The following is a 24001-nucleotide window of genomic DNA, read 5'->3' as shown; positions in this document are numbered from 1 at the left end:
TATGTGTTAAAGATCAGGGCAAGAGTGTGGCCCAGGGTGATTGGCAGGAATCCAAAAAGAGATAGGGTAGAAGGCAGGACTTATCAATGTACTTGGTGGCAATATAGCCCACTTTCTTGTTAAGAGCCATCTGGTTCTCTTTTTAATTTCACTTTCACTTTTCTCCAAGATTCCATCCTCCCATGCTCAAATTCATTTGTACACCAAAAGTTGTTGTTGTTGTGTCAAAAAAAAAAAAAAACCCTTAAAATAGGGATAAAAGAAAAAGCTGGAAACATTAAAAGGGACAGATGATGATATGAAATCCATCCCACATTCTGGGTGCCCCCAAAAGTCTAGAGCTGTGGATCCCAGGAAGTTCCCAAAGGAAGACTTAAAGGGGTCTTGAATTAGCACAGTGAAGGCCACTTCTGCTTGCAAAAGCCTTGACCTTCTTCAGGAAACTGGGATAAATGTAAAACCCAGATCTGTGACCAGGGGGAATGTCTAACAGCTAACATATATTAACACCAAAAGTATCCCTCACTACCATGAGGTAACTCCAGTTACAAATTATTCTTGCCTGAGATTTGGGCCTTAGGCTTTTTTCACTGATGCTTACAGTATTATCAGGTGAGCTGACAAGGGAGCAGGAATTAGCTTGAACATGAATACTGAAGTGAGACAAAGGACAGTTCCAGAGGTGCTAGAAGTCAGATTATGCACAGTGTCTCTGGGACTGTACCTGTCTTCATCTTCACTTTTTGAAGAGGCTTTTCCAATAAATTGCACCCAGTCAGGGGAACAATAATTAGACTGGTAGAAACTGACCAGTCTAACAAGCCAGATGGACAGTCTCTAAGGTCTTTTTCAAAGCAAGAATATCCAGGTCAGTAATTAGATCACCAGAGCTAGAATCTGAACTAGCAAACTAGAGGTGTAAACAGATTAGATAAAGGAGAGGGCATCAAGGCTGCAGCTCTAAATTGTGGACTTGATAAATGCAGGGGAAGAAGGCAGAAGAAGTGAACTGCAACCCAAATGTACCCAATCTCTCCTGGTAACCAATCCTGCCAGTACATCTCAGGTCTGATTAGTGGCAAGCAGTATGGGAACTCTTCAGTTATCCAGGGTCCTTGAATCTACGATCTCAAATAATAATACAAACCTGGAGGAAGAGTATTGTTGCATTATTCATCTCTATCAAGAACCGGGAAGGGAGCTCAGCCTCTAGCTAGGCAACATCAGCAAAATCAGTTGTGACCAGCTGGAGGCTCAGAAGCAAGGTTGGGCTCATGCAGCACTGAAAAAGTTGTAGCTGTTAACATGTTCACAACAGGTACCATACAGGAGCTCTGTTGATTATTGCCTAGACTGGAATCTGCTAAAAACAACATTTCCTGCAAGAATTGTATGACATTAATATGCAGAAATGGAAGGGGAGACTGGGAACCATCCTGTCACCTTAAAGCAAAATGCAAAGCTGATGGTTACTTTTTTAGATTAAAGATTTTCTTTAATATCTTTACATTCAAATTTTATTTTCTCATGTATTTCCCAATCTCCATTTTTTAGTTATTTTGGGGAAAAATTTTTAAAGGATGCATCTACGTGCTTTTTCACTCAAAAATTTAGCTTTGTGCATAAGATGCTATGTTAATGGTAAAGACAATGTATTTTATTCAATGGAGGCCAGTGTTCAAATTTATCAGCAAAATGGAATAAATATTTGTAGTACTAGGGCAAAAAGTCTAACAGGGGGTTACAGTTGTATGTGGGAGACAAAAATAAATTCTAACCTTCTTTGACCAACTCATCAACTTTCTTTTAAAAACTAGCTATTTAATATTACGGGTTTCCCAAGTGGTTTAGTGGTAAAGAATTCACCTGCAAATGCAGGAAATGTAGGTTCAATCCCTGGATTGGGAAGGCCCCCTAGAGAATGAAATGGAAAGCCACTCCAGTACTCTTGCCTGGGAAATCCCATGGAGAGAGGAGCTCAGTGGGCATCAGTCCTTGGCTCACAAAAGAGCTGGACATGACTTAGTGACTGAAACAACAACAATTTAATATCTTCCAAATGATAATGATAATTTTTTTTTTAACCATTGGAATGTGAGCCCCAGTAGGGCAAGGGATTTTGTCTGTTTTATTTACTGTAGTCTTTCTAATGCATTTCTTTTTCTTGGGGATGGCCTTGATCACTGCCTCCTGTACAATGTCATGAACTTCCATCCATAGTTCTTCAGGCACTCTGTCAATCAGATCTAACCCCTTGTATCTATTTCTCACTTCCACTGTATAATCATAAGGGACTTGATTTAGGTCATATCTGAATGGTCTAGTGCTTTTCCCTACTTTCTTCAATTTAAAACTGAATTTGCCAATAAGCAGCTCATGATTGGAGCCACAGTCAGCTCCCAGTCTTGTTGTTGCTGACTCTATAGAGCTTTTCCATCATATAATCAATCTGATTTCAGAATTGGCCATCTGGTGATGTACATGTGTAGAGTCTTCTCTTGTTGGAAGAGGGAGTTTGCCATGACCAGGGCATTCTATTGGCAAAACTCTGGTAGGCTTTGCCCTGTTTCATTCTGTACTCCAAGGCCAAATTTGCCTGTTACTCCAGGTATCTTGATTTCCTACTTTGGCATTCCAGTCCCCTATGATGAAAAGAACATCTTTTGTGGGTATTAGTTCTAGAAGGTCTCATAGGTCTTCATAGAACCATTCAATTTCAGCTTCTTCAGCATTACTGATTGGGGCATAGACTTGGATTACTTCAGTATTGAATGGTTTGCCTTGGAAAAGAACAGAGATGATTTTGTCATTTTTGATACTGCACCCAAACTGCATTACGGACTCTTTTGTTGATTTTGAGAGAGGGCTACTCCATTTCTTCTAAGGGATTCTTGCCCATAGGAATAGATATAGTGGTCATCTGAGTTAAATTCCCCCATTCCAGTCCATTTTGGTTCACTGATTCCTAAAATGTCAATGTTCACTCTTGCCATCTCCTGTTTGACCATTTCCAATTTACAATGATTCATGGACCTAACATCCCAGGTTCCTATGCAATATTGTTCTTTATAGCATCAGATTTTACTTCCATCACCAGTCACATCCACATCTGGGCATTATTTCCACTTTGGCTCTGTCTCTTCATTCTTTCTGGAGTTATTTCTCCACTCTCCTCCAGTAAAATATTGGGCATCTACCAAACTGGGGAGTTCATCTTTCAGTATCATATATTTTTGCCTTTTCGTACTCTTCATGGGGTTCTCAAGGCAAGAATACTGAAGTGGTTTGCCATTCCCTTCTCCAGTGGTCCATTTTTTGCCAGAATTCTCTACCATTACCTGTCTTGAGTGGCCCTACACAGCATGGCGCATAGTTTCATTAAGTTAGACAAGGCTGTAGTCTATGTGACCAGTTTGATTAGTTTTCTGTGATTGTGGTTTTCAGTCTTTCTGCCCTCTGATGAATAAGGATAAGAGGCTTATGGAAGCTTCCTGGTGGGAGAGACTGACTGTGGGTGAAACTGGGTCTTGTTCTGACAGAGGGAGCCATGCTAGTAAATCTTTAATCCAATTTTCTGTAGATGGGTGGGGCTGTGTTCCCTCACTGTTGTTTGACCTGAGACCAACACTCAGTGTCCCTGACCCTGCAGCAGGCCGTCCTGGCCCATACCTCTGCCAGAGACTCCCAGACACTCATAAGCAAGTCTGAGTTAGTCTCCTGTCGGGTCACTGCTCCTTTCTCCTGGGTCCTGGTGTGCACAAAGTTTTGTTTGTGCCCTCCAAGAGTCTGTTTCCCCAGTCCTGTGTAAGTTCTGTAATCAAATCCCACTGGCCTCTAAAGTCAAATTCTCTGGGGATTCTCAGACTCTTTGCCAGATCTCCAGGTTGGGAAATCTTCTGAGGGCCCTAGAACTTTCTTAACAGTGCAAGAATTTCTTTGGTATAACTGTTCTGAGGTTTGTGGGTCATCTGCTTGGTGGCTCTGTGGTGGGGTTAATGGTGAACTCCTCCCAAAAGGGCTTTTGCCACAAGCTGTGTGGCCCAGGTAGCTGCACCAAGAGCTCTTGTCCCTATGGCAGGCCACTGATCATGTGTGCCTCCACAGGAGACTCAAACACAGGTCTGGCTCAGTCTCTGTGGGGTCTCTGGGTCCTGGTGCAAAAAAGGTTTTGTTTTAGCCCTCCGAGCATTTCTGGCAGGTATAAGATTTGATTCTAAATGCAATTTCACCCCCTCCTACCATCTTGCTGGGGCTTCCCCTTTGCCCTTGGACATGGGGTATCTTCTTTTGGTGGGATCCAACATTCTCCTGTTGATGGTTGTTCAGCAGTGAATTGTAATTTTGGAGTTCTCACAGGAGAAGATGAGCACACATCCTTCTACTCCACCATCTTGCCAGTTAACCACTTGCCAGTGATCAAGATCATGCCCTAGAGAAACAAATGGGAAAAGTAAAACTGGTTGTCTGAGGAAGACTTACAAATAGCTGAGAAAAGAAAAGAAGTTAAAGTCAAAGGAGAAAATGAAAGATATACCCATTTGATGAAGATCTCCAAAGAATAGCAAGGAGAGATAAGAAAGCCTTCCTCAGCGACCAGTGCAAAGAAAAAGAGGAAAACAATAGAATGGGGAAGACTAGAGATCACTTCAAGAAAATTAGAGATACCAAGGGAACATTTCATGCAAAGATGGGCACAATAAAGGACAAAAATAGTATGGACCTAACAGAAGCAGAAGATATACATACAGATGAGGTGGCAAGAATACACAGAAGAGCTATACAAAAAAGATCTTCATCACCCAGAGAATCATGATGGTGTGATCACTCACCTAAAGCCAGACATCCTGGAATGTGAAGTCAAGTCGGCCGTAGGAAGTATCACTATGAACAAAGCTAATGGAGGTGATGGAATTCTAGCTGAGCCATTTCAAATCCTAAGAGATGGTGCTGTTAAAGTGCTGCACTCAATATACCAGAAAATTTGGAAAACTCAGCAGTGGCCACAGGACTGGAAAAGGTCAGTTTTCATTTCAATGCCTAAGAAGGACATGCCAAAGAATGTTCAAACTACCCCACAATTGCACCTGTCTCACATGCTATCAAATTAATGCTCAAAGTTCTCCCAGCCAGGCCTCAACAGTACTTGAACTGTGAACTTCCAGATTTTCAACTTGGGTTTAGAAAAGGCAGAGGAACCAGAGATCAACTTGCCAATATCTGTTGGATCATGGAGAAAGCAACAGAATTCCAGAAAAAAATCTACTTCTGCTTTATTGATTACACCAAAGCCTTTGACTGTGTGGACCACAACAAACTGTGGAAAATTCTTCAAGAGATGGGAATACCAGGCCATCTTACCTGCCTCCTGAGAAATAGATATGCAGGTCAAGAAGCCAAAGTTAGAACCAAACATGGGACCAGACTGGTTCCAAATTGGGAAAGGAGTACATCAAGGCTGTATGTTGTCACCCTGCTTATTTAACTTATATGCAGACTACATCATGAGAAGTGCTGGGCCAGATGAAGCACAAGCTGGAATCAAGATTGCTGGGAGAAATATAAATAACCTCAGATATGCAGATGACACCACCCTTACGGCAGAATGTGAAAAAGAACTAAAGAACTTCTTGATGAAAGTGAAAGAGAAGAGTAAAAGTTGGCTTAAAACTCAACATTCAGAAAACAAAGATGATGGCATCTGGTGCCATCACTTCATGGCAAATAGATGGGGAAACAATGGACATAGTGAGAGACTTTATTTTCTTAGGCTCCAAAATCACTGTAGATGGTGACTGCAGCCATGAAATTAAAAGATGCTTGCTCCTTGGAAGAAAAGCTATGCCTGATCTAGACAGCATATTAAAAAGCAGAGTCATTACTTTGCTGACAAAGGTCCATCTGATCAAAGATATATATGGATGTAAGAGTTGGACTATAAAGAAAATTGACTGCTGCTGAAGAATTGATGCTTTTGAACTTTGATATTGGAGAAGACTCTTGAGAGCCCCTTGGACTGCAAGGAGATCCAACCAGTAAATCCTAAAAGAAATCAGTCCTGAATATTCATTGTAAGGACTGATGTTGAAGTTGAAACTCCAATACTTTGGCCACCTGATGCAAAGAACTGACTCATTTGAAAAGACCCTGATGCTGGGAAAGATTGAAGGCAGGAAGAGAAGGGGACAACGGAGGATGAGATGGTTGGATGGCATCACCAACTCGATTGACATTTGTTTGAGCAAGCTCTGGGAGTTGGTGCTGGACAGGGAAGCCCGGTGAGCTGCAGTTCATGGAGTTACAATGGACTGAGCCACTCAGTACTTTGTTTTGTTTTTCCTAATGCATAGAATGTAGCTAGCACTCAGTAAATACTGTGAAATAATGAGAGAAACCATTTTGAAATCATTATATCTGCTTATGAACAGCCTCAAACAATTTCAGTGTTTCAACAAGGACTCAACTTCTCCCCTGGCATTATTGTTGCCCTCTTGTTACCGACCCAATCTATCAAAAAGGGTTTGAATTTACTGACAGCTAGGGGGTGGCTCTCTGATCCTGAGCACTGCAGTATGTTCTGCTCTGATTCCTAAGAACCCAGTGGAAAGACCACAGGATGAAATGAGGCCACAGAAATTCCCGGGAATATTTTAGAATGCACAGAAAGCAGAGAGGACAGTCATTGGAAGACAATTTCCTTTCCAGCCTCTGCTCTTTATCACAGATAGTGTAATGGAAGAATACATTTCTTCCCTTTAGAATTTGCATTCTGTTACTTAAATTGATTTTCACTCTCTAATAAACTCTTAATGTAACCATGTTTTTAGTTAATACCTGCAACGAAATTTCCATTGATGGTGGGTGCCATTGTACCACCTCCCACGAAAAAGTGATCATGCCTGTGGCTTCTGATGTACTTGAATCATTTTAAGCTATTCACAATCACCTTTGTCTGGAAGAGGCACAGTCAAGGTATTGATCAAATATCCTGGAATGTTTTCCAAGATTTCCAAAAATGGGGATTTGAAATGATCCTAAGCATAATTGGTTTGGGTTCCCATTTTCTTCTTAATTGCTGAGCCCCAAAAGAACATTGAATCCATGTGCTTCATAGTTATATCTACAAAATTCATCCAATTTTTCCTTCATAGAATTATGCGACATGTTTTTCTTCATGAGCCTAACACCTTCCTTCTCACGTCTTATTTCTTGGAAATAGGAAGTGGACAAAGGTAAAAGTAACAAGAACCCATTTCACACACAAGAATGAATCTGTAAAATCAGATGCCAAAGGGGGAGGGTCAACAGTCTCACTTCTAGAATTATAGCTGTGACACATCTGAGGAAGGAGTTGAGGGCGTCTCTAGAACAAATGTCCTTAGAAAGCCAGAGAACAGAGCTAATGGGGGGACAGAATCCTCTCCACCTCTTATCCAGCAGCACTTGGGACCCAACACCTCACCACAGCACCCTGCTAAGAAAGTTGGAAGCAGACTTTTCACTAATTCCTGCAGTTTAGTGGTTAGTTATATTGTAAACACAGGACTTGGAGCACAACAAAACTAGCAAGATCCAAACTATGACCTTTTAATAAGACTCCAATACCCAAAGTGAGACAAAAATGGGTCAATCCTAATTCCTGACTATTATGGTACTTACTTACTGATTTTGTGACCGTGGGCAAGATCGTGGTCTCTGAACTTAGATGGTTTTTTGCTCTAAATAAATACAATAAAACCCTCCTGACCCTAAGGTTAGAATTTAGAGCTTACCGCAATGCCTGGCATTAGCATAGCAGTCAGTTAATGTGTGTCATTATTGGATTTTTTTAAATAACAGCATTATTTAAATATCATTCATATATTGTACAATTAATGCACTTAAAGTTTATACTTCAGTGACTTTGGGTATATTTACAGAGTTGTGCAATCATTAGCACATTCAATTTTAGGGCATCTTATCACCCCAAAAGAAACTTCATATCTGTTAACTCCCAATCCTGGGTGACCACTAGCCTACACCTTGTCTCTGTGGGATTTGCCTATTCTGGACATTTCATATAAATGGAATGATGCAATATATGGTCCTTTGTGGTTGACTTATTTCAAGTGATATAATATTCTCAAGGCTCATCCTATATGAAGATGTCAAATAAATATATATAATGTAAAAGCATTTTCTCTCATTCTTTAGGTGGTTTTCATTTTTTGATATACTTTGAAGGAGAAAATTTATCAGTTTTGATGAAATCCAACTTACCTAGTTTTTTTTTTTTGTTGTTGTTGTTCCTTGTGCTTTTACTGTCATATCTAACAAATCGTTGTGAAATCCAGTGTCATGATTTTCCCCCAAGTTTTATTCTAAGCTTTTTATAGTTTTAGTCCTAGTATGTAGGAAGTTGATCTATTTTGAGGTAATTTTTGTATATGTGGTGAGGTAGGAGTCCAAGTTCATCCTTTCATATGTGTTTAACCAGCTTTCCTAGCATTATTTGTTGAAAATGTTAGACCTTTTTTCTTCATTGAATCTTCTGCCACTCCCTTTAGACTGTGGTAGAGAGTCCGCCTGCAATGCAGGAGACCTGGATTGGAAGATCCTCTGGAGAATGGAAAGGCTACCCTCTCCAGTATTCTCACCTGGAGAATTCCATGGACTGTATAGTTGACATGACTATACAGTCCAAAGAGTTGGACATGGCTGAGTGACTTTCACTTCACTTAAAAAATCAACTGATTTTAACTGAGAAGGTTTACTTTTGACTCTCAGTTTTCACCCATTGATCTTTGTTTGCTGCTAAGTCACTTCAGTCGTGTCCAACTCTGTGCGACCCCATAGACGGCAGCCCACCAGGCTCCCCACTCCCTGGGATTCTCCAGGCAAGAACACTGGAGTGGATCTTTGTTTATCTTCATGCTAATACAACATTGTCCTGATTATTGTTGATTTGTATTAAGTTTTTAAACCAGAAACTGTGAATCTTTCAACCTTTTTCTTCTTTCAAGCTTTTTTCTAATTACAAGTCATCTGCAAATACAGATAGTTTTATGTCTTCCTTTCTTATCTAAATGTCTTTTCTTTCATTTTCTTGACGAATTGCCCTGGTCACATCCTCTAGCACAATTTTTAATAGAAATGGGAATAGCAGACAATCTTTTCTTGCTTCTGATCTTACGGGGAAAGAATCCTTCATCATTAAGAATAAGATTAGCTGCTGGTTGTTCATGGATGGTCTTTCACAGTTTAAGTTCCTTACCACTGAGAGTATTTATCATGACAAAATGATACTGTTACTATACAAAAACACAGCTGTTCTGTTTTCCCTTTTCTCTACCTCTCTCTATATTCCTTTTTTGGATTTCTTTCCAGAGTCTGGTAGGACACCAGGACTACAAAAGGAAAGAGGAAGCCATGGGCTGCTGTACGCCCACTCCCTGAAGTGCCATGAGCAGCATCCGCCACCCCTCCCTCCTGTCTGCACTCCTGACCTGTGATGCCCTTGTTGTCTGGCACAAGCTACATCCCTCCACTTTGATCTGCTCTTCTGGCCCACTGTCTCCTGGCTCTGGGGCCCCTGGCTTCCTGTCACTCTCCTTCAGAGTTCAGATCCCATTTCTGTCTCTTCCCAGGTCTCCTAGACCACTTTGGCAGCTACTGGTGTCTGGGCAGCTAAAGCTATTTTCCAGATGGCAAAAGTTTCCTTTTCACTCATGTACCAGTATGATTCCACAAATATTTTATGAAAACTTTTTAATGCCCGTCATTGTGCTTGTTTGATACTGATAACAGTCACAATAGTCCCGTGATTTTGTTCCTAGTTTGGTCCTATTTTTCAAAAGACAAAACAAAAGCTCTATGTGGATAATTTGTCTGAAATTACACAGTAAGTGGCAGAACCAAAATTGGAGTACAGTTTTGTCCATTTAGAGCAAAAGAGAGGTTCATACATTCAGTAGTAATCAGTAAGATAAAACTCAGGGCATTATTTGCATGTGGGAAGAATGAGAAAGAGCTAGGAAAAAAAAGCTATGTCTCATTTCAATGCAAGGCTTCTATTTCCCTGGCTTTTTCTGACTTGTATAGCCCCATTTTCTGAAATACACATATCCACCATGCAAGGCAAGCCAGATCACATCAGTCTATCTCTACTCTTGTGCCTTTTCATAGGCTTATAACTCTGCCTGTCTCTTCTCCTCAACTGCTAACTTGTAGATGCCTGGTCAATTCCTATTCCTGCTTCAAGGTCCAATAAAGAAATCACTTCCCCTGGGAAGTCTTTCTAACCTACAGCAGGCTGTGCTTCATCAAATGCCACGCCACTTACATCACAAGGCTCACCACATTCATGTTCTCCCCCTTTCCCCCCACAACAAACCACCAATAAAACATGAGTGTCTTGAAGGTCTTCTCCATGGTTAGTTCTACTCCATCATCCTGGACTCAAGAAATTCCTAGCCCAGTGCTTTCTAAATGACTGATTTAATCTTTAGGATGAGCTCTTATGGACAGATGCCCTTCCTGGGAGAAGGTATAAACCACATCCCTACCCAAAGAGAGAAACGATTGGGACAGTTTCATGTTTCCTTTAATTGTGAAGAATCTGTGTCTAATGCAAGGGGCTCAAGTGTGTGAAACCTGAATTTAAAGCAGTAAAACCACATTTTCACTCTGAAAAGCACTATTCACAGTCACCAGGTCACCATGAGGCAGACCTTAGGAAAAGTGATGATGCAAAGGAAGAATCCAAAGGCCTCACTTTAAACCCAAGGCAAGAGCTCCCTAGGCTTCTTAGATACTTCTCAACATCCAGGGGTCCAGAGTCATTGCCAGAGACCATTTTTAGGTTGAAAAGCTTCTCTTGTCTTCAATTATTAAACAAAATGATCATTTCACTTATGACTCAGTGCCATCTCAGTGAAAAGAAGCCAGATGTATGAGAGAGTATTTCTGGATCCTTTGTCACAGCTCTAAGAGCTAAACCTTAATCCGGTCAGTCTCATTTTGCTTTCTCCTCAAAGAGAAGGCTTTGAAGTCAGACCTAGGATGACAGTGCCTAACAGCCCCTGAAAGGCTCTTGGTATTAGTCCACCCCAATTTCCTTCCAAGCCCTGGCACATCTTGGGCTTCAGGCATATGTGTTATCTTCATTTAAGCATGAATGCTGAACCACTGTGGGTTTTTTTTTTTTTCTTTCTTTCTGGATTTTCTGATAACTTTGTTTATAAAATCTGGTTTTAAAAAATAGTACTCCTGGTCATTTATCTAACAGACCATACTGTGATCTGTAAGCTCCATTTTTCTTAAAACTTCCACATTTCATTAAAAGGAAATTCTTATGAGAAAATTTACTCAGGCAGAGGAGTTCATCTGAGGTTGAAACTGTGAATAGATAATTGGACCCTTATCCAATTATCTCTCAACTATTGGTTGCATATGATCTTTACCTCAATCCTTGGACATAAAGGCAACATACAGCAAATGTTCTACAAATGCTCACTTAGCAAGTGTTTTGGAAAGAATAACAGCATGTTGGGAATGAATTACATGGTTTTTAGTGAATTTTAGTGTTATTACTTGTTAACAGGCAGAGTGGTGTGCCAGCTCATGAGAGAATACCCATATTCTAAGGGATTGATAGATTTCTGAATTTTTGAGCTTATGGTGTAGCTGTTTTAAAGTTGAAGGGGCTGTCAGAACAGGATGCCATATCTAGGGGAGCTGACTTTAGGGGAAGCTGTGATCATAGGTTGTCTTTCCATTCTAATAATATCCAGGCCATGAGCCCACTCTGAGTAATGGTATTTGAGACTTTTCATATAAGACTATCTAGTTTCCCACTTCATGGGTTATATTAATTCTAAAACCAAGTAATCTAATTTAACCTTACTCAAACACTACTAGATTCAAGGTCTTTTGCCAAACTCTGTGGGAGAATAGAGGGATGCTTTAGAAGCTCATTCATTCCATTTCTATGAAATATCCAAGATAGGCAAATCCATAGAGACAAAAATTAGATTAGTGGTTTTCTAGATCTGGGAGGTTGGGGTAACTGGAGAAGGACTGGCTTAAAGGCTGTGGAGTTTCTCTGGGGAGGGTAATAAAATGTTCTTAAGTGAATTGTGGTGAGGATTGCACAACTCTGTATATATAGTAAAGCCCTGAACTGAACACTTTAGGTGGACAAATTGTATGGTATGTGAACTATTTTCAATAAAACTGTTTTAAAAAACACAAAAAACTTGCTCTTGCAAACAGAGAAAAGATGTTAATACTTTCAGGTGCAAACATGAGAACTAAATTTAGGCTCCACGGGGGATGAGGGAGATCCATACAGCCCAGCTGCCTTCTGGCTTTCGGCTTTCCTTTCCTCTGAAGCAGTCATCTTTTCTCGTAAGACTTGTTTAGGTCTGGGAGTGTGGGAGAGAGGCACTTAACAGTAGCGGGAAGAGAGAATCCAATAACTAACTAGAGATGAAACCCACGGGGAGTTGGTGAAAGGTGTCCTGAGACCAAAAGCACCAGACCTGAGCCTCTCAGTGGGGTCCCGGTGCTGGTCCTGCCTTCTGAACATTGTCACAAGCACAGTGTCTTTTTCAAAGGGGGGAGGAGGGAGAGTGATGGTCCATCAGCTGAGGCGTTTCTCCCATCACCTTAGCTTCTCCAGTCTAAAGACAGTTTCTCCAGGAAAGAACCATTCCCCTCACCCCCAACACACAGTCCCCCATGACCCTGGGGCAAAGGGCTCTGGAGTCAGGGCTGTCCACAAAATAAATAAACAAGGGCTACCCTTGAAGCTATTTATAAACCTAAATATTGCCCAATACACAAACAACACAATATTTTTTTTTTTTCAGGCCAGGCAGGCTGCCATAGAAATTGTTCAGACAGAATAATAAATTACATCACATTCCTAACAGATTTATTTTTTATTCAGGGGGACTTGCTTTATTTGAAAGATTCATCATCATCTTCACTCTCTCCAAACCCCCTCTCTGCCACCATTTTGTTAGTTCTCCAATTTCCAATATTAAAGCAAAAGCAAACTTAACAGGTGTATTTAACACAAATGATTCCAAATAACTTCTAATGTGATCATACTTTCCAAACTTATAAGTATACAAGTGATAAATTGCTTTTATATGTAATATTAGACAGTCAAGAAGTGTTGTGTATAAGCATTTTGGAGAAAAAGTTCATCAAGAGAATATTCTGCACAAGTGTGACCCTGAGTTCCAGGTTTAGTGTGGATCCCTGTGGATCTCTGCTTTCTCACTCTGGCAATGCAGACCTACCACCATTTTGTGCCATTCTTGCCTGCACTCTTGTGGTGGAAGCAAAGTCTGAGCTGAGTGCTGATTTAAGGAGATGGTGGAGCATGGGAGCAGGGAGCACAACTTTTCCTTTCTTAGAAGTGCCTGCAATTGGGTGACAGTTGTGCCAGTTTCATATTGGGGTTCTTTGGAGTTTCTGGATCAAATTAAGATGAGTCATATGGTGCCGTTCCTGCTGCTCTGCTCCTCATTTCCCTGGGAGAACCAAAGAGAAAAAGTCTCTTTTCCACTGCATGCAGCTATCTGCCTTCCATGACAAGGCAAGCATTGCCTTTGGGGAGCTGCCAAGCTTCTGGGGTAGAATTTGAACCCTTGGCCTCCCAGGAAAAATGTAGTGAAGCTACCAGCTGAGTAACACAGACCAATTTCCTGAGTCAGTGACTGAGCAGACAGAGGAATGTAAAGCATTTTTCCCTCCCCTCACCCAGTCTTGGAAAGGCTGCTGTCACAGACAGAGATGCCCTCCTCTGGGTGTAGCTGCTGGGCACTGCCAAGCCTGCCGAGTGCAGAGCTGCTCGTCAGCATGTTGGTGAGTGTCCTCACCATCAGTTTTCCTAACTTGAAAATAACTAGAATGAAGACTCCTTTTAAAAACCAGTTTCCCCCCTTCTTTTCCTTCTCCCATCTTCTTACTAACAGCTGTCTTATTCTCCACTGGAGTCATGACTACATGACAGAATAGAAAATTTTACTGTTTCTTGGATTTTCTTGCTCTGCACTCCCTGGGGTGGATATGAATAAGCTTACACTCAAGCCTGGAGATGCAAACATCAGAGAGGCCAATGAAAAAAAGATGGAAAAAAGAGTGGCTCAGACAGTAAAGAAATTGCCTTCAATGCAGGAGACCTGGGTTTGATTCCTGGGTTGGGAAGATTCCCTAAAGAAGGGAATGGCAAGCTACTCCAGTAATACGTGTGTTAGTCACTGGGTCGTGTCTGACTCTCTGCTACCCCATGGACTGTAGCCCCACCAGTTTCCTATGTCCATGGAATTCTCCAGGCAAGGATACTGGAGTGGCTTGCCATTCCCACTGACTCAGTCTATGTGGTACACGGGTGGTCCAGTGGTAGAATTCTTGCCTATCACGCTGGTTTGATTCCCAGCCGATGCAGCCACAGTTTCCCCTTTGGGGCTTCCCTGATAGCTCAGTTGATAAAGAGTCCACTTGCAATGCAGGGGACCCTAGTTTGATCCCTGTGTTGGGAAGATCCCCTGGAGAAGGAAATGGCCACCCACTCCAGTATTCTGACCTGGAGAATCCCATACTGTATATAGTCCATGAGGTATCAAAGATTCAGACATGACTGAGCAGCCTTCCCTTTCACTTTCACCTTTCACTTTTCTAGTCTGTGATTGCAGCCACATAAAAATGGACAGTATATGAGCAAAGAGCAGCAAGGATCATAAAGAACCAAAACAGAATGTGAATATTTTCTTTGTTAAACTGTTTCTATTTCTATAATAATGTTTAAAAGTTGTCTCTTTTTAATGAGGAGGGAAAGGGAAGTGTGTTACAAATAGTGCCCCCACACAAAACAGCCCTGCTTCTGTTAGTATGTTAATACCTGGATATAAAACTAACCTTCAATCTGCCATTCCTTCGATTTCCCTCCATGTCTTGCCAGGCATGACTCTGACTCAAACATTCTGCAAGGAGTTTCCACTGCTCTTGTGGGGCAGGGTGACAACTCCCAAGACTGCAGAGGGCACATCACTGGTTATCTTCCAGAAGGGGTGTCAGAAGCAAAGGGTCCTTCTCATATCTCAGTGACAGGGTTCTGAACCTTCAAAAGTCGGGCCAGGTACCCACATGTCCCCTTCAGTTGACTCACCATCAGATGGGATAAGAAGGACTTCCTGACACAGGCAAATGCCTCCCTGGACATCCTGACCTCCAGAACAGGTGAGGTTTCATCTCAATAACTCCATCATCTGCCCCAATGTCTGCCTGCAGTTTACCTAAGTCATCTTTAGAACACAGAGGTTAGGGCTGAGAATTGTGACTTTGGTTTAGTGAGTTCTGTTGGCAATGTTGGCAGTCTGACTTACTTTTCTGAAATTGCTTGTTTCACTCCTCTCTTTGTGCTCAGGCTCAAGACCCAGGGAAGGAGAGAATCCAGTCCAGAACCCACACAATGTATATGCAGGTATAGCTGTTATTGTTAATGTTATACATAGCTGTTATTCTTAGTGTTATATATAGCTGCTATTGTTAATATATATCGCAACTGTGACAAAATGCTTGGGCTCAGCTCTTGGTGCTTTCATTGGTTATCTTTGATTAATGACTTATCTCTGAGTAATCGCTTTCCCTCTTTGTAACATGAGGGAAGTACTAGAGCCTTCTTCACATGCTTGATGTGAGGATGAAATGAAATGATCCTTGGAAAGTGTTCCCATGGTGCCCAGCACATGGTGAGAACTCAGTAAATGAGAGTGGTGATGTTGTTTTCATCATCATCTTTATTACCTCACTCAGCATGACACCCTCTAAGTCCATTCATGTCACTGCAAATGGCTTTATTTCATTATTTTTAATGGCTGAGTAATACTGTATTGTATGTACGTATATAAAAGAAGTTGCAGTATATAAGGAATCTTATCAAGCATTCCTTAAACAACATGTAGGTTGTTGCCATGTCTGGCTACTGTAAACAGTGCTTCAATGAGCCTTGAGGTGCATGTATATTTTCAGGCCAAGTTTTTCTCTGGGTATATGCCCAGGAGTGGGATTGCAGGATCATATGGTAGCTCTATCTTTAAATTTTTAAGGAATTGCCATGCTGTTCTCCAAAGAGACTGTACTAATTTACATTCCCACCAACAGTGCAGGAGGGTTCCTTCTCTCCACACCCTGTCCTGCATTTGATGTTTGTAGATTTTTTGATGAGAGCCATTCTGAAAGTGTGAGGTGATATCTCATTGTAGAGTTGATTTGCATTTCTCTAATAACTAAGTTATCTTGAATATTTTTTCATGTGCCAATTGGCCATCAGTAAGTCTTCTTTAGAGAAATGTCTATTTGTGCCTTCTGCCCATTCTTTGAGTGTGTTTCTTGCTTTGATTCTATTAAGTATCATAAGCTCTTTGTAAGTTTTGGAGACTAATCCTTTATCAGTCACATCATTTGCAAATATTTTCTCCTAATCTGTGGGTTGTCTCTTCATTTTGGTTATTTTTTCCTTTGCTGTGCAAAAGCTTTTGAGTTTAAGTAGGTTCCATTTGTTTATTTTTTCTTTTATTTCTGTTACTCTGGGAGATGGAGTAGAAAAAAATGTTGCTGTGACTTGTGTCAGAGAATGTTCTGCCTATGTTTTCCTCCAAGAGTTTTATAGTTTCCAGTATAACATTTAGGTGTTTAATCCATTTGGACATATTTTTTGTGTATGGAGTTAAGGAATGATCTAATTTCATTTTTTACATGTGGCTGTCCAGTTTTCCCAGCACTATTTGCTGAAGAGACTGTCTTTCCAACATTGTGCACTCTTGCCTCCTCTGTCATAGATTAATTGACTATAGGTGCATGGGTTTATTTCTGGGTTTTCTATTCTATTCCATTGATCTATGTTTCTATATTTGTCCAGCACCATGCTGTTTTGATGACTGTAGCTTTGTAGTAGACTGTGAGGTTAGGAAGCCTGTTCATCCAGCTCCTTTTCTTTTTCATGATTGCTTTGGCTATTTGGGGTCTTCTCTGTCTCCATACAAATTCTGAGATTTTTTTGTTCTAGTTCTGTGAAAAATGTCATTGGTAATTTGATAAGGATTGGTTGCATTGAATTTGTAGACTGCCTTGGATAGTATAGTCATTTTAACAGCATTGATTCTTCCAATCCATGAACATGGTATATCTTTACATATATTTATGTCTTCTTCAATTTCTTTCATCAGCATCTTATAGTTTTCAGAATATAGGTCTTTTGTGTCCTTGAGTAGGTTTGTTCCTAGGTATTTTATTCTTTTTGATGCAATGGTAAATGCATCACATTTACCATTTGAATTTCTTGAATTTCTCTTTCTAATCTTTCATGGTTAATGTACAGAAATGCAACAGACTTTGTGTATTAATTTTGTAACTTATAACTTTACCAAATTCATTGATGAGTTCTAGCAGTTTTCTGGTAGCATCTTTAGGGTCTTCTGTGTATAGTAACCTGTCATCTGCAAACAGTGACAATTTAACTTCTTTCCAGGCTGGATTCCCTTTACTTCTTTTTCTTCTCTGATTGCTGAAGCTAGGACTTCTATAACTATGCCGAACAAAAGTGGTGAGAGTGGACATCCTTGTCTTGTTCCTGATCTTAGAGGGAATATATTCAGCTTTTCACCATTGAGCTTGATGCTAGCTGTAGGTTTGTCACATATGTCCTTTACCATTTTGAGGCATGCATCGTCTATGCCCACTTTGTGGAGAGTTTTTATCATAAATGAGTGCTGAATTTTGTAAAAAGTCTTTTCTGCATCTATTGAGATGATCACATGGTTTTTATTCTTCAATTGGTTGATATGGTGCACATTAATAGATGCGTGAATGTTGAAAAATCCTTGCATCCCTGGGATGAATCACACTTGACCCCCAGGCATGATATTTTCAAAGTATTATTGGATACAGATTGCTGGTATTTTGTTGAGAATCTTTGTGTCTATGTTCATCAGGGATATTGATCTGTAATTTCTTTTTCTCTGGTGTATTTGTCTAGTTCTGGTATCAGAGTGATAGTGGCCTCAGAAAATTATTTTGGAAGTTTCCCTTCCTCTGAAAATTTTTGGAACAGTTTCAGAATGGTAGGTGTTAATTCTTCTCTAAATGTTTGATAAAATTCATCTGTGAATCTGTCAGGTCCTGGACTTTTGGTTGCTGGGAGATTTTTAATCATGGTTGCAACTTCAGTGCTTATGGTTGGTCTGTTTTTATATTCTATTTCTTTCTAGTTGAACCTAGAGAGACTGTATTTTTCTAAGAATGTGTCCATTCCTTCCAGGTTGTCCATTTTATTGGCATACAGTTGTTTATAGCAATCTTTTATGGCCCTTCATATTTCTGTGGAGTCAGTTGTATCTTCTCCTTTTCCATTTTTAATTTTACTGATTTAAATCCTCTTCCTTTTTTTCTTGATGAGTCTGGGTAAAGGTGTATCTGTCTCGTTTATCTTTTCAGAGAACCAGCTTTTAGTTTCATTGATCTTTGCAGTTGTTTGCTTTCTCTCTATTCCATTTATTTCTGCTCTGATCTTTATGATTTCCTCCTTCTACTAACTTTAGGTTTTATTTGTTCTTCTTTCTCTAGTTGTTTTAGTTGTAAAGTTAAGTTGTTTATTGGAGATTTTTCTTGTTTCTTTAGGTAAGATTGTACGTCTATCAACTTCCCCTTTAGAACTGCTGTTACTGCATCCCGTAAGTTTTGGACCATTATGCTTTTATTTTCATTGGTCTCTGGGTATTGTTTTTTTTAAAATTTCATTTCTGTTTTCTTCAGTGATTCAATGGTGGTTTAGTAGCATACTGTTTATCACCACAGGTTTGTGTTTCTTAGAGTAGTTTTCTTGGAGTTTGTTAATCTCATAGCATTGTGATAAAAAATATATATATATTTTTTTGAATTTCTTAAATTTACCAAGGCTTTCTGTGTGGCCCAGGATGTGGTCAGAATATGTTGTGTGCACTTGAGCTGGGAAAGATTGAAGACAGTCAGAGATGGGACAACAGAGATTGAGATATATGGCATCACCAACTCAATGGACATGAGTCTGAGCAAGCTCCAGGAGTTGGCGATGGGCAGGGAAACCTGGCGTGCTGCAGTCCAAAGTGTCACAGAGTTGGACATGACTGAGCAAATGAACTGAACTGACTTGAGAAAAATGTGCATTTTGCTGTTTTGGATGGAATGCTCTATAAATATCAATAAAGTCCAACTCATCTAAAGTATCATTTAAGGCCTATATTTCCTTATTAATAGGATCAAGCTACATATGCTTTTAAAAACTTGCTTTTAGCACGATTTGTATATGGCAAACATCTTTCCATGCCAATAAATGTATCATCATAACGGCTACATGGTATTGCATTGCAAGGATGTCCCATCCTTATGAAAGCATATTGAGTCTGCCTCAGCTTTTCTCATTGCTATTTTTTTAAAGTTTCCTTTTATGTCTCATATTCTCCGTGAAGTTATGTTAGAACCTAGAGCCAAAACTGGTAACACTTCATAATTAACCTTGAAATCTAAACAGATACATCAGTATTCAGAATCACAATACACAGTATTGTCAAATATTTCTCCCGTCAGTTTCCATTCCCAACACTGCTGATCCTTTCCTACTAAACTGAACCAAAATATATCACAAGCAAAGAGTAAACATTTTAAAAGATTTAAAATCTCATTTGCGATAGGACCCAAGAAGATATTTCATCTCCAAAATGAGGATTGATTATCTTGAATAAGGGAAAATCTGAGGTCTGGAAAAACTGAGTGAAAATTAGGAATGTCTTTGTCATGTTCACCCCCTGATGAAGGAATGAATGCCTTAAATCATACTGAAAAATCAATTAATGACGATGAAAAAAAAAGTGAGAATTCTCTCAAGACTCACAGGAAAACAACAAATAATTGAAAATAATGAAAGAAAGATGAGAAATAAGGAGTCCAACAGATGTAATTATGCAAAACAGAAATTCCAGAGCAGGAAATGAAACCAGAAGAACACAATTAACAATTAAATGAGAGAAGAAATTTTTGAGCTAAAGAAATATTTGTTTGAAGCTTTAAAAATTTTCACTAAGACTTCCTTGGTGGCCCAGTGGATAAGAATTCATTTGCCAATGCAGGGGACGCAGGTTTCATCTCTGCTCCAGGAAGATTCCAAGTGCTGGGAAATAACCAAGCCCATGCGCCACAACTTCTGAAGCCTTGTTCTAGAGCCCAGGAGCCGCAACTACTGTACCTGTGTGCTGCAGCTACGGAAACCTGTGCATCTAGAGCCTGTGCTCTGCAACAAGAGAAAGCACTGCATGATAAGCCCTCTCACCCCAATGAAGAGTAGCCCCCACTCACCACAACTAGAAAAAGCCCGCATGCAGCAACAAAGACCCAGGGCAACCAAAATAATAAATAATCTTTAAAAAGGGTCACTAAAAATAAATGAAACACATGCCTAGGTATACTCACGCAAAATTCTTGAATATAAAAGACAAACCAATCTTTTTGTATGAATTGAAGCTTTTAAAACAGAGATAATCATGCATTCTAGAGAAGAGCACAATTAAGTTGCTCTCCCTAAAGCTAAAGGCCTATCGTCAATATTTATAAAATTTTGAGAATGGGTCAAAATTAAGAATTTAAGGATAGTAAGTTGACTTCAGTCACTCAGTCGTTTCTGAATCTCTGCGACCCCATGGACTGCAGCACGCCAGGCCTCCCTGTCCATCACAAACTCCCGGTGCTTACTCAAACTCACGTCCATTGAGTCGGTGATGCCATCCAACCATCTCATCATCTGTTGGCCCCTTCTCCTGCTGTCTTCAATCTTTCCCACCATAAGAGTCTTTTCAAATAAGCCAGTTTTTCACATCAGGTGGCCAAATTATTGGAGTTTCTGCTTCAGCATCAGTCCTTGCAATGAATATTCAGGACTTATCTCCTTTAGGATGGACTGATTGGATCTCCTTGTAGTCCAAGGGTCTCTCAAGAGTCTTCTCCAACACCACAGTTCAAAAGAATCATTTCTTCCACGTTCAGCTTTCTTTATAGTCCAACTCTCACATCTGTACATGACTACTGGAAAAACAATAGCTTAGACTAAGCAGACCTTTGTTGGCAAAGTAATGTCTCAGCTTTTTAATATGCTGTCTAGGTTCGTCATAACTTTTCTTCCAAGTAGCAAGTGTCTTTTAATTTCATGGCTGCAGTCACCATCTGCAGTGATTTTGGAGCCCAAGAAAACAAACTTTATCACTGTTTCCATTATTTCCCCGTCTATTTGCATGAAGTGATGGGACCAGATGCAATGATCTTAGTTTCTGAATGTTGACTTATAAGCCAACATTTTTTCTCTCCTCTTTCACTTTCATCAAGAGGCTCTTTAGTTCTTCTTCGCTTTCTGCCATAAGGGTGGTGTCATCTGCATATCTGAGGTTACTGATATTTCTCCCAGCAATTTTGATTCCATTTGTGCTTCATCCAGCCCATCATTCCTCATGGTGTACTCTGCATATAAATTAAATAAGCAAGGTGACAGTATACAGCCTTGACGTACTCCTTTCCCTATATGAAACCAGTCTGTTGTTCCATGTCCAGTTCTAACTGTTGCTTCCTCACTTGCATACAGATTTCTCAAGAGGCAGGTCAGATGTTCTGGTAGTCTCATCTCTTTTAGAATTTTTCAGAGTTTGTTGTAGGCTTTGGCATATTCAATAAAGCAGATGTTTTCCTGGAACTTCCTTGCTTTTTCAATTATCCAACAGATGTTGGTGATTTGATCTCTGGTTCCTCTGCCTTTTCTAAATCCAGCTTGAACATCTGGAAGTTCACAATTCATGTACTGTTGAAGCCTGGCTTGGAGAATTTTGAGCATTACTTTACTAGTATGTGAGATCAGTGCAATTGTGCAGTGGTTTGAGCATTCTTTGGAAATGCCTTTCTTTGGGATTGGAATGAAAACTGACCTTTTCCATTTCTGTGGCCACTGTTGAGTTTTCCAAATTTGATGACATATTAAGTGTAGCACTTTCACAGCATCATCTTTTAGGATTTGAAATAGCTCAACTGGAATTCCATCACCTTCACTAGCTTTATTCATAGTGAAGGTTCCTAAGGCCCACTTGACTTCACATTCCAGGATGTCTGGCCCTAGGTTGGTGATTACATCATTGTGACTATCTGGGTCGTGAAGATATTTTTTGTATAGTCTTTCTGTGTATTCTTGCCACCTCTTCTTAATATCTTCTGCTTCTGTTAGGTCCATACCATTTCTGTCCTTTATTGAGCCCATCATTGCATGAAAGGGTCCTTTGGTATCTCTAATTGTCTTGATAAGATCTCTAGACTTTCCCATTCTATGATTTTCCTCTTTCTTTGCATTGATCTCAGGAATGCTTCCTTATCTCTCCTTGCTATTCTTTGGAACTCTGCATCAAATGGGTATATCTTTCCTTTTTTCCTTTGTCTTTTGCTTCTCTTCTCTTCACAGCTATTTCTAAGGACTCCTCAGACAACCATTTTGCCTTTTTGTAAGAATGGTAAAGACATAGCTTAAAAAGCTAAAACTGAACAATAAAAGCATGGTTTTTAAGTATTCTGCAAATGTAAAAATATAATTCTTTAAGGAGAGGATTGATTTTGTAAACCACAACAGTAATAGCTGAGTGAAAGTTATAATAAAATCACTATTTTTTTTTCCTTTGGGGGGTGAGATTAATATTTTATATTGAAGTATAGTTTACACATGATACTATGTAAGTCACAGGTCTACACGACACTGATTCACAGTCTTAAAGCTTATACTCCCTTTTTAGTTATAAAACATTTCCTGCGTCCCATATGCTGTCCAATATGTCTTTGTAGTCTATTTTATACCTAATAGTTTGTACCTCTTCATTGCCCTCCCCACTTTTCTCCCTAAACTAGTAACCACTAGTTTGTTCTCTGTATCTGTAAATCTGCTTCTTTCTCATTAGAGTCATTAGCTTGTTATACTGTAGATTCCACATGTAAGTGATTGGATACAGTCAGCCAGTCTCTCTCTGACTTATTTCACTTAGCATAATGCCCTCCAAGTCCATCCATATTGCCGCAAGTGGCAACATTTCCTTCTTTCTTATGACCAAGTAGCATTTCATTTCACTTTATTTCACTTCTTCTTCTTTATTTTTTAAGAGACAAAATCTTTTACTGTCAAGCACCATGCATCACCTGGAAACCACACATTGTGAGGAGGTTGGGGCTGAGGTTCGGGGGATGAGAATCCAGCACCCAAAAATACATCAGACAAGTGAGTCCTGCCAGGGGGAGAGGAGATCTTGTAGGACTCACAGGGGTATCAGTGAAGGGGTAGCACATCCCCTGGGGAGATGACATTGAAGGGAGACCACATTGCGTGCCAGGCCACCACAGCCACTGCCAGACCCCTCTGCTGGCTCCTGGCCTCAAACACCAGCGGTCCCAGTGTGGGGTGCCCAGGGCCTGCCGTAGTCTCTTCTCCAGCACCGGGAACTCTTGGGACATGGATTGCTGTACTGTGGGCAGTTGCTCTGTCGTGTCTGACTCCTTGAGACTCCGTGAACTGTAGCCCACCAGGCTCCTCTGTCCATGGGGATTCTCCAGCCAAGAATACTGGAGGGGGCCGCCATGCCCTCCTCTAGGGGATCTTCTCAATCTGAGGATCGAACCCAGGTTTCCCACACTGCAGGCAGACTCTTCACCCTCAGAAAGACAAGGGAAGCTCTGTGACATGCATTATTTCTTCCAAATTCAGTAAAATACACATTGCAGCAACTCCAGTACTTTGGCCACCTCATGAGAAGAGTTGACTCATTGGAAAAGACTCTGATGCTGGGAGGGATTGAGGGCAGGAGGAAAAGGGGACGACAGGGGATGAGATGGCTGGATGGCATCACCGACTCAATGGACGTGAGTCTGAGTGATCTCCGGGAGTTGGTGATAGACAGGGAGGCCTGGCGTG

The sequence above is a fragment of the Capricornis sumatraensis genome, chromosome 8 (assembly GCF_032405125.1).
Source record: "Capricornis sumatraensis isolate serow.1 chromosome 8, serow.2, whole genome shotgun sequence".
Lineage (NCBI taxonomy): Eukaryota > Metazoa > Chordata > Mammalia > Artiodactyla > Bovidae > Capricornis > Capricornis sumatraensis.
Note: the sequence above shows the minus strand (reverse complement) of the source record.